An 18,074-nucleotide genomic window follows, 5' to 3' on the forward strand; every position below is an offset into this window, starting at 1 on the left:
GGGAAGAAAAGGGTACATCAAGGAAGATAAACAAATCGCAGACAAACTAAATTCCTTCTTTGCGTCTGTCTTTACGAAGGAGGACACCTCAACAATACCTGAAGTGGAGAAACTGTTTACAGGAGAAATAAAGGACAGCCTCACCACAGTTGAAGTGAACTTAGATCAGATATACTACCAGATCGACAAACTTAAAAGTGACAAATCCCCTGGACCGGATGAAATTCACCCGAGAGTCTTGAAGGAATTGAAGGTCGAAATCGGAGAGTTACTGCAAAAACTTGCAAACCTGTCAATCAGAACTGGTCAGATACCAGACGACTGGAGGAAAGCGAACGTCACGCCAATTTTCAAAAAAGGATCGAGAGGAGAACCGGGCAACTATAGACCTGTGAGTCTTACATCTGTCCCCGGCAAGATGATTGAATCACTGATCAAGGATAGCATAGTTCAGCACTTGGACACACATGACTTGATGAAACCCAGTCAACATGGATTCAGGAAAGGGAAATCGTGTTTGACGAATTTACTCCAATTCTTTGAGACCGTGAACGAGCAAATTGATAGTGGAAAGCCGGTGGACATAATATACTTGGACTTCCAGAAAGCATTTGACAAAGTTCCACACAAAAGACTTCTTAGGAAACTACAAAGCCATGGCATAGAGGGAGATATACAAAGATGGATAGGCAAATGGCTGGAAAACAGGAAGCAGAGAGTGGGCATAAATGGGAAGTTCTCCGACTGGGAGAAAGTGACTAGTGGTGTACCCCAAGGCTCGGTACTTGGGCCGATCCTTTTTAATATTTATATCAATGACCTGGAAAACGGAACATCCAGTGAGATCATCAAGTTTGCAGACGACACAAAACTCTGCCGGGCAATCAGATCGCAGGAGGACAGTGAGGAACTCCAGAGCGACTTGTGTCGGTTAGAAAAATGGGCGGAGAAATGGCAGATGAAGTTCAACGTGGAGAAATGCAAGGTAATGCATTTAGGCAGTAAAAATAAGGAATACGAGTACAGAATGTCAGGTGCAACTCTGGGAAAAAGTGAACAAGAAAGGGATCTGGGTGTACTGATAGATAGGACCCTGAAGCCATCGGCACAATGCGCGGCAGCGGCAAATAAGGCAAATAGAATGTTGGGCATGATAAAGAAAGGAATCTCGAGTAGATCGGAGAAAGTTATAATGCCGCTTTATAGGGCAATGGTCAGACCCCACTTGGAATACTGCGTCCAACATTGGTCTCCCTACTTAAAGAAGGATATAAAACTGCTGGAGAGGGTGCAGAGACGAGCAACTAAACTAGTGAAGGGTATGGAGAAACTGGAATATGAGGATCGACTTAAAACACTGGGATTGTTCTCCCTTGAGAAAAGGAGACTGCGTGGGGATATGATCGAAACCTTCAAAATACTGAAAGGAATCGACAAAATAGAGCAGAAAAAACTATTTACATTGTCCAATTTGACACGGACAAGAGGACATGAAATGAAGCTAAGGGGGGGCAAGTTCAGGACTAATATCAGGAAGTTCTGCTTCACACAGAGAGTGGTTGACATCTGGAATACTCTCCTAGGGGAGATTATTGCGGAATCGACAGTCCTAGGCTTCAAAAGCAAACTAGATGCATATCTCCTTGAGAGAGGCATATAAAGATATGGTTGGCTATAAAATAAGCCAGGTGTATACCTAACAGGGCCTCCGCGTGTGCGGATCGCCGGACTTGATGGACCGAAGGTCTGATCCGGAGATGGCGCTTCTTATGTTCTTATGTTCTTATGTCAGTCTAGAAGAGGTATGCAGGCAGATTGATAGGCTTAAGAGCAATAAATCCCCAGCACCGGATGGCATCCATCTGAGGGTCATCAAGGAACTGAAAAGGACTATAGCTGAACTGCTTCAACTAATAGCCAATCTGTCGATCAAATCAGGAAAGATTCCAGAAGACTGGAAGGTGACGAATGTTACGCCGATCTTTTAAAAAGGCTCGAGGGGAGATCTGGGAAACTACAGACCGGTGAGTCTGGCCTCGGCACTGGGAAAGATGGTAGAGGTGTTGATAAAGGACCACATCATTGATCACCTTGATGGACACGATCTGATGAGGACTAGCCAGCACAGCTTCAGGAAAGGAAGATCTTGCTTGATGAACTTGCTGCACTTCTTCGAGGGAGTAAACAGGCAGATAGACAAGGGTGATCCAGTCGACATTGTATCTGGATTTTCAGAAGGTGTTCGAAAATGTTCCACATGAACGACTACTTTGGAAAATTGCGAGCCATAGAATCAAGGGTGAAATACTCACATGGATTAAAAACTGACTGGCGGATAGGAAACAGAGAGTGGGGGTAAATGGACAATACTCAGACTGGAAAAGCATCACCAGTGGGGTACCGCAGGGCTCGGTGCTTGGACCCGTGCTCTTCAACATATTTATAAATGATCTGGAAACTGGTACGATGAGTGAGGTGATTAAATTTCAAGATGATACGAAGTGATTCAGAGTAGTGAAGACACAGGGGAATTGCGAAGATCTGCAACGTGACATAACCACACTTGAGAAATGGGCATCGACATGGCAAATGAGGTTCAACATGGATAAGTGTAAGGTGATGCATGTTGGTAACAAAAATCTCATACACGAATACAGGATGTCCGGGCCAGTACTTGGAGAGACCCCCAGGAAAGAGATTTGGGAGTACTGGTCGACAAATCGATGATGCCGTCCGTGTGGCGGTGAAAAGGGCAAACAAAATGCTAGGAATGATTAAGAAGGGGATCACAAACAGATCAGAGAATGTTATCATACTGCTGTACCAGGCCATGGTGCGCCCTCACCTGGAGTACTGCATCCAGCACTGGTCGCCGTACATGAAGAAGGACACGGTACTACTCAAAAGGGTCCAGAGAAGAGCAACTAAAATGGTTAAGAGGCTGGAGGAGTTGCCGTACAGTGAGAGATTAGAGAAACTGGGCCTCCTCCCTTAAAAAGAGGAGACTGAGAGGGGACATGATCGAAATATTCAAGATACTGAAGGGAATAGACTTAGTAGATAAAGACAGGTTGTTCACCCTCTCCAAGGTAGGGAGAACGAGAGGGCACTCTCTAAAGATAAAAGGGGATAGATTCCATACAAACGTAAGGAAGTTCTTCTTCGTCCAGAGAGTGGTGGAAAACTGGAATGCTCTTCCGGAGTCTGTTGTAGGGAAAAACACCCTCCAGGGATTCAAGACAATGTTGGACAAGTTCCTGCTAAACTGGAACGTATGCAGGTGGGGCTGGACTCATTTAGAGCACTGGCCTTTGACCTAGGGGCCGCCGTGTGACCAGACTGCTGGGCACGATGGACCACTGGTCTGACCCAGCAACAGCAGCAATTCTTATGTTCTTATGTTATCTATATTGTGCTTTATAGGTCTCATTCTCAAATCACTTAGGGCCTGTTTTACAAAGCTACGATAGCAACTGCAGTGTGGTAATGGCCCCAAAGCCCATAGAGATTTAAAGGGCTTCGGGGCTGTTTCCTTGTGACTTTGTAAAACAGGCAGTTAGACTTACAAAGTTCCATAGGTTACTATTGATGTCAAGTTTCAAGTTTCAATTTATTTGATATACCGCAAATATAACCACAGTTAGTCTAAGCGGTTTACAATAATAATATATTGTTAAAAGAAAAAACAAACATTAAAAAGACCTATCAAGGGAGGCAATAAGCAAAAACATAAGTTCAACCAACATACGAGCAAAAATGGGTGCAAGGGGGGGATAAAGAAAGGGAAGGTTACAAGAAAAACAAAAAGGTTGGGGAAGGGAAGGAGTGGAACAAAAGGTAAAGGAAATCACAGTGAAATTCATGCCATTTTCAAAACAGAAAAATGGCCCAAAAGTGGCATAGATGGATGGGGGGTTTTCCCCCCAAAACACCCAAATTGCTATTTTCAAAACCCATTTTGTAGATGGTTATCAATGCAGTTCATGTGCAGTGCATCTAAATCTCAAGTGGGCATCCTAGAAGCATGTTTTGAGCAAGAATAGGGTGGGCTTATGATATGGATGTTTTTTCTGCAATAATGGAACTTTGTAAGAAAATGTCTACGGCAAGAATTGGATGATTGAGAATAGTTCTGTTTCAATAACAAATAAATCCCATATTCTATAAATGATGCCCTTCCGGCACCTAAGTTAAGAGAAAAAAAATGACATTTAAAAGACTTTTTAAAATGATTTTCAAGGCACTTACCAGTGCTTAAAACAGAACCAGAATTTGCAACTTTTAAAACAAAGAATGATCAAGTTTCTGGAATCCTGTGGATTACAGGAACGGCGGCAATATGGATTCATTAGAGGTAGGTCTTGTCAGACAAATCTGATCAACTTCTTTGACTGGGTGACAATAGAATTGGATAGAGGATGTGCGCTATATGTAGGGTATTTAGATTTTAGCAAAGCCTTTGACAGTGTTCCACACAGATGTCTAATAAATAAACTGAGTGCCCTTGGGATGGGTCCCAAAGAGACAGGCTGGGTCAGGAACTAGTTGAGTTGAAGGCGACAGAGGGTAGTGATCAATGGAGATCATTCTGAGGAAAGGGATGTTACCAGTGGTGTGCCTTAAGGTTCTGTTCTTGGGCCTGTTCTTTTTAACATTTTTATAAATGATATTGCTGAAGGGTTGTTGGGTAAGATTTGCCTCTTTGCGGATGATACTACAATCTGCAATAGACACGCCGGATGGTGTGACTAACATGAAGAAAGACATGGCGAAGCTTGAAGAATGGTCTGAAATTTGGCAGCTAAACTTTAATGCTAAGAAATACAAAGTCATGCATTTGGGCTGCAAAAACCCAAGGGAACGGTACAATTTAGGGAGTGAAGAACTTATGTGCATGATGGAAGAGTGGGACTTGGGTATGATTGTATGTGATGATCTTAAGGTGGCCAAACAGGTTGAAAAGGTGGCAGTTAGAAGGATGCTAGGGTGCATAGGGAGAGGTATGGCCAGTAGGGAAAAGGAGGTATTGATGCTTCTGGTGAGATCTCATTTAGAATATTGTATACAATTCTGGAGGCTGCACCTTCAAAAAGATATTAAAAGGTCGCATCAAAGGTAGGCACCAGAAATGTAGTTCTTGAAACCATGGCCTATATTTACGGATTCTACATTTTAGTGGCGTGATTCTGTACACGGCACCATCACGTGACTGACATGCGATCGGCAGCCACTTTTAAGGCAGCTGCTGACAAGGGTGCCATTTAGAGAATTGGGGCCTAAGTGACAAAAGGTACCCAAACTGACCAGCTGACCTGTGGAGGAATTAAGGCATGACCCCTTCTTACTCCCCCAGTGATTTCTGACCCTCTCCCCAAAGATGTGAAAGAAACAGTAAATGCTATCCTGTATGTCAGCTTCAGATGTTATGGCCAGTCCTATTAGAGCAGCAAGCAGGTACCTGGAGTAGCCTAGTGGTTGGTGCACTGGACTAAAGAGAAGGGGACCCAGGTTCATATCCACTCTAACTAGTACACTTGTGATGAAATGTGTGAGCCCTCCAAAACCAACAAAAACCTACTGTACCTGCATATAGGTGGCACCTGCAGGTATATAGGCTATTGTTGTGGTGTACAGTTAGAAACATAGAAACATAGAAGATGATGGCAGAAAAGGGCTACAGCCCATCAAGTCTGCCCACTCTGCTTACCCACCCCCTGTCTATGCCCTAATGACCCAATTTTCTTATCCCTCGTAGGGATCCCACATGGGTACAGTAGTTTTTGGGTGGGTTATGGATGAATCCCCATAAACTGTAAGGGGGTAATGGTGAGATGTGTACTTGGGACCTTTTATGTGTCAGCCATTGTAGTGCTCCTAGGGTACCCTACTGCTCTATTTGGGTATCTATATGGACAGTCTACTAAGAATGCTGGCTCCCCCTACATCCTAATGGCATATTTTCATTGTATTTTTCCCTTAGATATTTTTTTAAAATATATATAATGGTCCTGAAAGATACACATTATGGGTCTTTTAATTAGGGTGTGCTAACCAGTTTTAGTGCATGCTAAAGATAAGCACATGCTAAATGCTAAGGCACCCATAGAATATAATCGAGGATGGGTTTCCAGGAGTTCCTCTTTCCCACAAGCATTACTTTGCACTTGCTCATATTAAATGCCATCTGCCATTTTAATAATAATAATAATAACAGTTTATATATCGCAATACCGTTAAGTTCTATGCGGTTTACAATAGATTAAGCGATGTACAAATTGATTGAATTTAAGAGGGGGGAAGAGGAGAGTTAATAGGACCGAAAATGCGTTGTTGAGGAGAAAGAGATTTAATAGGACAGAGGAATCACTATGGAGGAGAAAGAAGATGAGTGGGTCAGTTGTCTAGATACTTTAGGAACAGTTGAGATTTTAAGACGTTTTCTGAATTCCTCATAAGTCGTGGGCGAAAGCAGTTGATCTAGGTCTTTACCCCACAATGCTGCTTGATGTGAAAGAAGGTGCTCATGGTGTTTTTTTCAGTTTACAACCTCTAACTGGGGGGAAACGAAGTAGGAATGAGAGCTTCTCTTGTGTCTGTTGGCAGAGAAGGAGAAAAGGTCAATTATGTATTTTGAAGCCTAGTCTCCCAATCTCAGAAGGTCCTCCTGTAATTTTTCACTCTTCTCTTACATTTAGTAACTTTGAACAACATAGTGTCATCAGCAAATTTAAATGGTCTCAACAGTTATTCCCATCTCTAGATCATTGATAAATATGTTAAAAAGGAGCAGTCCTAGCAAAGACCCCCCGGGAACCCCATTATTTACCTTTCTCCACAACTAGTCTATCCGTCTCCAAATACCATCTTCCATACCTCTTTATGGAAGCAAGATCAAAATTCAGACATTGAATTTCTCAGGGGAAGCTATTCCAAAGTACTGGAGTAATGGCAGAGAATGTTCATCTTCTAAAACTCTGCAGGCAAACTTCTCTAAAGGACAGGACATAGAGCAAATCATCTTGAGAGGAACGCAAGCTATGCACTGGATGATAAGGCAGGATATAATTGCCCAAATATTTTGGCCTCTGTTCAAAGCTAACTTTGAACACCAGCGCTAGCATGTTAAATTTAGTCTGAAACACTATAGTAATCACTAAAGCCTTTAAGACTTTGTAGCATACTGGAAACATTTAATATAGGATAATTAGTATTATTAATTATATGGAGATATATATAAAAATATGTGCATGGATAGTTGCTACAGTAGAAATCCTGACAATGCAGATTACTGCCCCCAAGGTATTTATGGAGCCCATCTGTGCCCTGAGCCCCAGAGATAAGTGCTCATACTGAGCCAGAATAGGGCTGGAGAGCATCCAGAAATCAGGAGTTACAGTGGACCTGGAATCAAAACTTCTATCAGGCATCTATCAGGTTCACATATAGGTTACAAAGCTGGAACAGGGACTGAAAGTGAACCAGGAATATGGGCCTGAAACTCGAGTCAGTATGCAGGCAACAGTGCTAGAAAAAGTACTGGAATTACATATGTAGCGGCATTCGGGGTCTGCTTTCTAAACATGTAGAGCAGAGGCATCTAGTCCAGAGGTGTAGGCAGGCACCCAAATTTAGGTGGGCCTGGACCCAGGGTGGGTAGGCAAAAGAACTCCACCCACTGCTCATTTTCTGCCATCTCTTTCCCTCCACCCCATGCCCCACAGGTGATCTGGGCTCTGGGCTCCCCACACCCCAGAGACAATTTGAGCACTCAATATCTGCCCCAGATGATCCAGCTGTCAACTCCCACCCTCCCATCCTTGCAGGCAATCCGGATTCTCAACTCTTCCCCACCCATCTGTGTACCTTTTAAACACCACTTCACTGGCAGCAGGTAGCAAGCAGTTACAGATGTAAGCTGCTCGGCACCAGTTCTTCTGGGAAAAAAGGCTGCCTATCCAGCAGCACTGGGCCCATCAGGGAAGGATCCCCTACAAGGTTCAGATGGTCCTACTGGATGGAGACTTGCATAGCAGCTGCCTTTTGGAGAAGGAGTTCAGAGAATGTGCATCTGTAAAGAATATTTACAAGAACTTCTACCAAAGCAGAGAATTAAAGAAATTAACTAAAGACAGTAACGTGAATGATGATTATCTTGTTTTCATATTGCTTGTGTATAGTTTACAATGAAATTGTCTCAAATTTTTTTGTTTGCCTCATCCAAGTTTAAGTAAATTTTTTGCTTGGAAAAAAATTGAGAAATTAAAGAAATTTTTTTTTTTAATAATTTTTTATTCATTTTTGACTCTTGCAACAAGTGTACAATATTCATTCAGATAATTTGTACAAATCACTTGACATTCTTAACAATTATTATCCATTACATATAAAAAAGACTTCCCTCCCCCCACCCAACCTAATCATCAATGATAAATTCATTAAATCACATAACATGCCTCCCCATCCCCACACTAATTATATTAAAAATATATAATAATATATAATAAAAATTAGAGTGTGAGCAGTTACCACATCATATTTATCAAGCAACAAGGACTCCCACCTTATGGACATGCTAACCAATTAATGCAGCAATAATGGCTGTACACTAGCTGGTTTGTGCATCCATACCCATTTTCTGCTCCCCCATATGCCCCCCTCCCAGGAGGAAATTGTATAAATGGTGCTGAAAATTAGGCTCTGATAAAAATCAGTGCTTAACATTATTCTATAGAGGGTGTTCTACCGCCCTTTATAGAACAGTGTTGAGTGATTCTGCGCTCAGTGTCTCGCAAATGTTGTCGAGCCGCGGCACACTAGACATAGTGGCCTCGGCTCGAGGCATCTGGAAGTGCGCGGATGTCGACGTGATGATGTCATGCACATGCGTGATGTCATCACATCGACGTCCACACATGCGTGAAGGCCTTCCAGACGGGCCCTGAGCTGACGGCAGAGTGTGTCGGCAGGGAAGATGCGCAGAGAGAAGGCTGATTGTCTACAGGACGTGCCTGCCTTTCGCCGCGAGAGGCACGTCCTGTAGGCAGTCAGCCGGCGCCAGCACCTCTCCTCCTCCCCAGCATTTCGCGCCATACCTCAAATCTCAGGGGACACACTAGTGGGCCGTGGCACACAGTTTGGAACACTACACTAGCTGAAACTTGGTATAAATCCTGGCACACAAGTTGGGCACAGATCCTTGCTATTCTGTAACACTGCATGCATTTTTTGTGAATACTCCTGACCTGGTCATGCCCCTCCCATGACCACGCCCCCTTCTGGAATTGTGCATTATCCAATTAAGGCATCCATTGTTACAGAGTTGCACACAGCCTGGTGAGCACCCAAATCATAATTAGTGCCAATTAAACACTTGTTAACTGCAATAGTTAAATCATTGGAGCCCATTACCTAATTATTTTGAGCTCCTATTTGGTATCCACGCCTGCTAAAGAATCCTGGGGGGCTAATGCATGCAGATGTCATGTCTAACACAGAATGCTTTAGGCCATCCTGTGTTAGGTCATTTTTGCTGCTTTAGGTGCATGTTAGCACCTAATTCGGCTTAGTAAGTGGGCCCCTAAGTTATGAATGACAAATATGTTCCAATTACAGTCCTGAAATAGATCAATATCTGCTTAAGCATTTGGGAAGGAATTCTAGAAATGCCACCTATATTTAGGCTCCGGTAGGCGCCATACCAGCGCCTAAGTTAAATAACAAACACCATTTAAAACATTAAAAAATGGCACTGTTAAAGCACCTACCAGCGCCTAAATAAGCACCGGAATCACATCTACATAGGTGTTTTAGTCTGTCAAATGCCACTATGGGTGTGACTAATGCTGGAAGAGGCACCAAACTGCAGCTTGAGCACTTAAGCAAAGTTCTGGGAATCATCATCGACTCTACACTGTCCTTCAACGATCACCTTAACTCCTTAGTAAAAAAATGCTTTTTCAATCTTCACATGCTAAGGAAAGTCAGATCCTGCTTCCACCAACAACACTTTGCTATCCTCGTTCAATCCATTATTCTGTCTAGACTGGACTACTGCAACTCCATCTACATAAGCCTAACAAAAAAAAGTCTTCTCAGACTTCAGCGGATTCAGAAAACCGCAGCTAAATTAATCTTCGCAAAAAGCAAATTCGACCACGTCTCCCCGCTTCTGTCTAAGCTTCACTGGCTCCCAGTGCTCCTCAGGGCTCACTACAAATGCGTCTGCCTAGCCTTCAAGTCTCTACACGGCATCCTTCCTTCCCTGTTTCCACTATCTTGGCTCTCCCCGAATCCTAACTCCACCAGATCCACTCAAAAACTCATACTGTCATTCCCCTCTTTGAAGGGCATCTCCCATACAGGAAGACTTGGAACATCCCTCCTCTTCAGGATCACCGAGCTATGGAACAGCTTATCTGCCCCTCTTCGAAGTTCGCCCTCACTCCAACGTTTCAGAAAACACTTGAAAACTTGGCTTTTCTCTAAAATGTAACCACTTCCTCCCTCCCCACTCTACTTAGTCCCCCTCCTTCCTTCCTTTTTACCAAGCCCTCCTTCTTCCCATTGGAGTTCCTTTCTTTAGTAATTCCTGTAAACCGTGTCGAGCTCTACTTCCGTGGAGATGATGCGGTATACAAACTTAAGGTTTAGTTTAGTTTAGTTTAGGTGATCTAAGCATGATTCACAGCATAGAAAGGCACCGGAAATGTAGGCCTTAGGAGAACCCTGACCTACATTTCTGGCACCTATCTTTCATGGAGGCGTGAATCTCTATAGGGCACCATCATAAGAACATAAGAAGTTGCCTCCGCTGAGGCAGACCAGAGGTCCATCTTGCCCAGCGGTCCGCTCCCGTGGCGGCCCATCAGGCCCACTGCCTGAGCAGTGGTCCCTGACTAGCTCTATAACCTATCTCTACTCTTATTCCTATAATTTACCTCTACTCCTATCCCTATAACCCATCTCTACACCTATCTGTACCCCTCAATCCCTTTTTCCTCTAGGAACCTATCCAAACCTTCTTTGAAGCCCTGTACAGTGCTCCTGTCCACCACAGCCTCTGGAAGCACATTCCATGTATCCACCACCTTCTGGGTGAAAAAGAACTTCTTAGCGTTTGTTCTAAACCTGTCCCCTTTCAATTTCTCCGAGTGCCCTCTTGTATTTGTGGTTCCCCTTAGTTTGAAAAATCTGTCCCTGTCCACTCTCTCTATGCCTTTCAGGATCTTGAAGGTTTCTATCATGTCTCCCCTAAGTCTCCGCTTCTCCAGGGAGAACAGTCCTAACTGTTTCAATCTGTCAGTATATGAGAGATTTACCATACCCTTTATCAGCTTAGTTGCTCTTCTCTGGACTCCCTCAAGTACTGCCATGTCCTTCTTGAGGTACGGTGACCAGTACTGGACACAGTATTCCAGATGCGGCCGCACCATTGCGCGATACAGTGGCAGGATGACTTCCTTCGACCTGGTCGTGATACCCTTTTTTATGATACCCAACATTTTGTTTGCTTTCCTTGAAGCTGTGGCGCACTGCGCTGACGCCTTCAGTGTTGTGTCTACCATCACTCCGAGGTCTCTTTCAAGGTTACTTACCCCTAGTAGTGATCCCCCCATTTTGTAGCTGAACATCGGGTTCTTTTTCCCCACATGCATGACCTTGCATTTCCCTATGTTGAAGCTCATTTGCCACTTTTTGGCCCACTCTTCTAGTGTCGTTAGATCCTTTTGGAGATCTTCGCAGTCTTCCATGGTTTTAACCCTGCTGTATAGTTTGGTGTCATCCGCAAATTTAATGACCTCACATTTTGGTCCCACCTCTAGGTCGTTTATGTAGATATTGAACAGGAACGGTCCCAGCACTGACCCCTGCGGAACTCCGCTTGTGATCCATTTCCAGTCTGAGTAATGTCCCTTTATTCCAACCCTCTGCTTCCTGTCCGCCAGCCAGTTTTTGATCCATCGGTGGACCTCCCCTTGCACCCCGTGGTTCCATATCTTCTTAAGCAGTCTTTCATGTGGTACCTTGTCGAAGGCTTTTTGAAAGTCAAGGTAAATGATGTCTATAGATTCCCCTTTATCTACCTGGCTGTTTACCCCCTCAAAGAAGTACAATAAGTTTGTAAGGCATGACCTACCCTTACAGAAGCCATGCTGGTTCGACTCTAGCTGCCCATTGTTTTCAATGTGTTCACAGATGCTGTCCTTAACCAGCGTTTCCATCATCTTTCCCGGGACCGAGGTCAAGCTCACCGACCTGTAGTTTCCTGGGTTACCCCTTGAACCCTTCTTGAAGATGGGCGTGACATTTGCTATTTTCCAGTCCTCCGGGATCTCTCCAGTTTTTAAGGATAGGTTGCATATTTGTCGAAGTGGCTCTGCTATTTCGTTCCTAGTTCCTTGAGTACCATTGGGTGAATGCCGTCCGGACCCGGCGATTTGTCGCTCTTTAGCCTGTCTATCTGCCTGAGGACATCCTCTTGGCTTACCTCTAGCTTGACCAGCTTGACATCTTGGTCTCCATTTACGATCTCCTCAGGTTCCGGAATGTTGGTTGTGTCTTCCCTCGTGAAGACTGATGTGAAGAACTCATTTAACTTGTCCGCTATCTCTTTTTCATCTTTTACCACTCCCTTTCTGTCCCCATCGTCTAAGGGTCCCACTTCCTCCCTTGCCGGTTGCTTCCCCTTAATGTACCGTTGGCCGCTTTTTAGGCAGCCTCCAATATCAGCACCCTATAAAGAATCTGGGCCTTGACCTCTTAACAATAATGGTACATGGAGACTAACCACTATTTTTTAATTAATATATTCCACAATGTGACTCATATTTAGGAAAATGCTTAATAATGAGATTACATAACTAAACCAACAGCATTAAAACTTATTTTCAAATTATTTTTTGTTGTTAAAAAGTCTTCAGAGTGTGCCACACCACCAGCCAAATTTCTAAGGCTTGTTCAAAGTATTGACTTGTTTTTCTTCATCAGACATTTTTACTTTTTTTTTTACTTTTAAAGTGCTCCATGCAATTCATATATATGAAACCACTTGATAAAATTTATACATGCTTCAACATTTCATACGTCTTCCTATTTTGAATAAAAACTTTAATGGTGATTTGTACTTAGCTTCAGCAGTAACTTAATCCTGCTTTCAGAATCAATCCTTAAATGTCAGGTGGGATCTGTAAGCTCGACATGTTTCGCCCAGAAAGGCTTTTGCAAGAACGAGTCCCCTGTAAATTTAAAACATAGCATTGTGCATTTGCTAAACTTATCAAACTCAAGCCATTTATTCTAAAGAAGGAATGAAAAGAAAAGCGCTACCTTTCTTGATAAACAACTAAATAATAGAAAAAGTAGGTACCACAAACACTTAAAAGAATATTCATACTTATGCAACTAGGGTAATATGTTTCTCAGAACAAGACTGAACTAATCTTAGTTCCATGTTTCTCAACATATTTTAATAAAAAGGTTTTACAAAATGCTTTACAAAAAGCTATAGTGCTTGACCATGAAAAATCAGATGGACACAGTAATTTAAAAGGTTTATTATACCTTATGGAAACTACGTACCATCAAATCCTACTTCGATACCGCTGCTTTTACAATTTTAGATCAGACACTACTTCTGAATATATTGGACTATTGTAATATTGTATATTTGATAAGTACTAAGAAAAAAGTGGTTAGATTGATCCTGGTTCAAAATACAGCATTAGGAATGATTTATGGGCTGAGGAAGTATGACCACGTAACCCCCTATTACTGTGAACTGCATTGGCTTCCGGTTGAGGCCCGGGTGATCTTTAAGTTGGGATGCTTATACTATAAAGTTGCTTTTGGTGTTGCCCCATCATATCTTGCCAACAGATTTGTTATTGTGGCGCATGAGAATAGTAGAAAATCTTATGCCCTATTTACGTTCCCTTCAGCCAAGGGCTGTAAAAGTAAGAAACACCATGGGCATTGTCTTTCCTACCAAGCAGCTTACTATAACAAAGATTTCCGTCCATTATTAATTAGATCCGTGTCTTATGAACATTTCAGAAAACTCTTGAAAACTTTTCTTTTTTCTAAATTTCTGATCAATTAAGAACATAAGAACATAAGCAGTGCCTCCGCCGGGTCAGACCATAGGTCCATCCTGCCCGGCAGTCCGCTCCCGCGGCGGCCCAAACAGGTCACGACCTGTCTGCATCACCAGAAGGGGCTCCCTTGCCACCTTGGTTTCTCATTTAAGTCCTATCTTCCCATCGTAGTCCTAACCCTCCGGTCTTGCACATGTACGACCTGTTGGGTTTCTATACTTATTACCTGGTTAGCTTTCTATACCTGTGTTACATCCCAGCATCTCTCTCAGTATCCCACGATCCCTTTATCCCTCAGGAATCTGTCCAATCCCTGTTTGAATCCCTGTACCGTACTCTGCCTGATCACTTCCTCCGGTAGCGCATTCCATGTGTCCACGACCCTTTGGGTGAAAAAAAACTTCCTTGCATTTGTTTTGAACCTATCTCCCTTCAGTTTCTCCGAATGCCCCCTCGTACTTGTTGTCCCCTTCAGTCTGAAGAATCTGTCCCTATCCACCCTCTCTATGCCCCTCATGATCTTGAAGGTTTCTATCATATCTCCCCTGAGCCTCCTTTTTTCCAGAGAGAAGAGCCCCAGCCTATCTAATCTCTCGGCGTATGGGCAGTGTTCCAGCCCCTTTACCAGTTTCGTTGCTCTCCTTTGGACTCTCTCAAGTACCGCCATGTCCTTCTTGAGGTGCGGCGACCAGTACTGAACGCAGTATTCCAGATGTGGTCGCCGCACCTCAAGAAGGACATGGCGGTACTTGAGAGAGTCCAAAGGAGAGCAACGAAACTGGTAAAGGGGCTGGAACACTGCCCATACGCCGAGAGATTAGATAGGCTGGGGCTCTTCTCTCTGGAAAAAAGGAGGCTCAGGGGAGATATGATAGAAACCTTCAAGATCATGAGGGGCATAGAGAGGGTGGATAGGGACAGATTCTTCAGACTGAAGGGGACAATTAGATTTCTGCATATCATATTATTCCTGTATTTTTTTCATAGCATAATCTTTTGTTAACCACATTGAACTTAACGGCTATGCGGTCTAGAAATCTGCTATTATGCTATGTAGTACAATATCACAATGTAATTTAACTTATAGCAGGACATCTTGCTAATGTTAGTGTGTAAATTGAAGACATTACAAAATACAGCTATTCAATTGATTTACGGCTTGAAGAAAGGAGATAGAATTTCTCCATATTTAATGAAATTGCATTGGTTCGCAGTTGAACCAATTGGATTAAGTATACATTTTTTTTAATGTTGTTTGGCCAGACAAATAAAGGAAGCAATCTTGCCTCAATATGCAGCAACCAAAACAAAAAAGGCAAGAGAGATGTTCAAATTCAATCAATGGAACTATTTATTAGAAGAAGTCTCAAAATAAAAGTCATAAAGTAAAAACTAAAGGTCCCAACTAGGATCCCAGTTTCAGTATCCTAGAATGCCTTCTTCAGGGGACAAACACAAGCTAAAATAAAAACATAAATAAAAGTCAGCACATACATTCAAATAATTAAAATCAGAATGTAAACAAAATATGTACATACAGATGTGCGCACAATACATCTAAAAAATATATGTCAAACTCATGAGAATGAAATGGAGCGATGGAATTTGAAACATCACGGTTGTAACTGCTGTTCCAGGTTACTGTGATTTAGCTTGTTTGTATTTGATTTATATTGTTTTAAATTTAGACTGATGACATTTATGTATTGATTAATTTGTTTTGTGTTGTTCTTAATGTATGCCTTATTTGTTTTACTATGTTATTTCACACTTTTGCTATGATCAGCTTAGAATGAAAGATAGACAAGAAAATGAAATGAAATACTTTCATTTAGAATTATAACTGCTGTCCTGTGCAGGTTACCCCCATGTCTTTTTAAGAAGACCAAAAGTCATTGCACTGCTGTTTTGAGCTGAAGCCCTGGACACTTTTCATTCTTCTGCTCATTAAGCATCCTCTGTGTAGATCTCATTCCTTTCTAAATTCCATTATTGTTTTCAGTCTGCACCACTTCCTCCAGAAGAGCATTCCAGGCATCCTCCATCCTTTCCATGAAGAAATATTTCCTGATGTTGCTCCTGAGTTTACCTCCCTGCAGCTTCAAATCACGTCCTCTGAATCTACAGCTTCCCTTCCTTTGCATAACATTCATTTCTTGGGTATTAATCTCTTTCAAATATTTAAACATCTTTGTTGCATACCCCCTGTTCCTCCTCTTCTCTAGGGTAAACATGTTTAGGTCTTTTACATATCTTATGGCACAGACTGTGCACTGGTTTTGGCAGTCCTTTATAAACCGTGAGTTATCAGGGTGATCTGGGTTCAGAACTTCATTCCTCAGTTATGTCACTCTTAGCGTTACCCTTCTCCTCCACTACCAATTCCAGACTTCATTCCTTTTATCTAGTTGCCCCCTATGCCAGGAATAAATTACCCGAGTTTGTCCATCAAGTCCCTTCCCTTGTTTAAAAGCAGACCAAAAACCCACCTTTTTTATATAGCCTTCGGTTCTTAACCCTACTCCTCTGCCCTCCAACCCAGCCAGCTGATTAACCGTTCCACTTAACTGTATCCATGACATCCTGTTTGTCTGTCTTGACTGTTTAGATTGTAAGCTCTTTCGAGCAGGGACTATTTTCCCATTCTTTGTGACTCTGTGCAGCACTGCGTGCATCTGATAGTGCTATAGAAATAATTAATAGTAGTAGTAATAGTAGTAGAACTTGACAGCAAAAAACATCATAAGAACATAAGAATAGCCTTACTGGTCCATCTAGCCCAGTATCCTGTCTTCACAGAGGCCAGTCCAAGTCACAAGTACCTGGTAAAAAAAAAACCCCAAATAGTAGCAGCATTCCATGCCACCAATCCAGGGCAAGCAGTGGCTTACAAGATGAAATCACAAGAATTAAACCAACATTTTTACTTAAAACTTCTGACCTCAGTTTTAGTATTGGTTTGTTGTCAGATTTGTCTATGTTCCACACTATGGATAAATTGTTTTCTCTAAAAGAGATGAATCATCTGCATTGTGGTGCTGATAATTTATTGTGTAGTCAGAAAGACATGGATTTTAATTCAATAAGTTGCCTCTATTAACATTTAACAAAAGAAAGAAAGAATCTGATGCCATTTCAAGTGAAAAGTACATTTATTACTTTTTGTGAATCTTTAATTTTAGTAGTTAATTTCAGTTGATTTGGATTGTAAATCCTCCAAACAGTTCCATCTGTGTCAATAATTCAAACATTACCTAAAATATAACCCCTGAAGGCCAGGCCATTATTGGCAGTTAATGTGCTAGTCATCTGAGTTTTTTGTGAAAACCAAGGTTTCTAACCTAAGGCAGTGCTATTAACTGGTGTAGCACAAAGAGCAGACCAAACGGGTATATTAAGCAAAAATAAATTTAATGTCAGGTATGCCTGATGTGGCCACATTTCACCCTAGGGCTGCGTTGGAGGCAAAACTTGGGAGGAAAAACAGACAACAAGCTTCTCTCTAGTGTAACAGCTTACCAAACAAACCACAGTACTTAAACACAGAATGCACTCGCAGTACTAGTCCTGCTATAATGCTTCATCTACTTCCTGTCTGTAGTTTCCCGCTTCACCTCTGCGACCACTTTTGTGAATAGGGACCACATCTGCTCTTTTCCAATCCCCAGAACCTCTCTGTGCTCCCTCAATATCCTGGGATGGATCCCATCCAGTCCCATTGTTTTGTCCACCTTCAATTTTTCAAGTTGTTCATAAACACTTTCTTCCGTCAATGGTGCAGTATCTACTTCATTCTCATGTGTAACTTTGCCAGACAATCTCAGTCCTTCTCCAGCATTTTCTTCCGTGAACACAGAACAGAAGTATTTGTTTAGCATGTTTACTTTTTCCTCATCATTCTCCACATATCGGTTCATAGCATCTTTTAGTCTCACAATTCCATTTTTCTTCTTCCTCCTTTCACTAATATATCTGAAAAAT

Source organism: Geotrypetes seraphini, chromosome 1, assembly GCF_902459505.1.
Source record: "Geotrypetes seraphini chromosome 1, aGeoSer1.1, whole genome shotgun sequence".
NCBI lineage: Eukaryota > Metazoa > Chordata > Amphibia > Gymnophiona > Dermophiidae > Geotrypetes > Geotrypetes seraphini.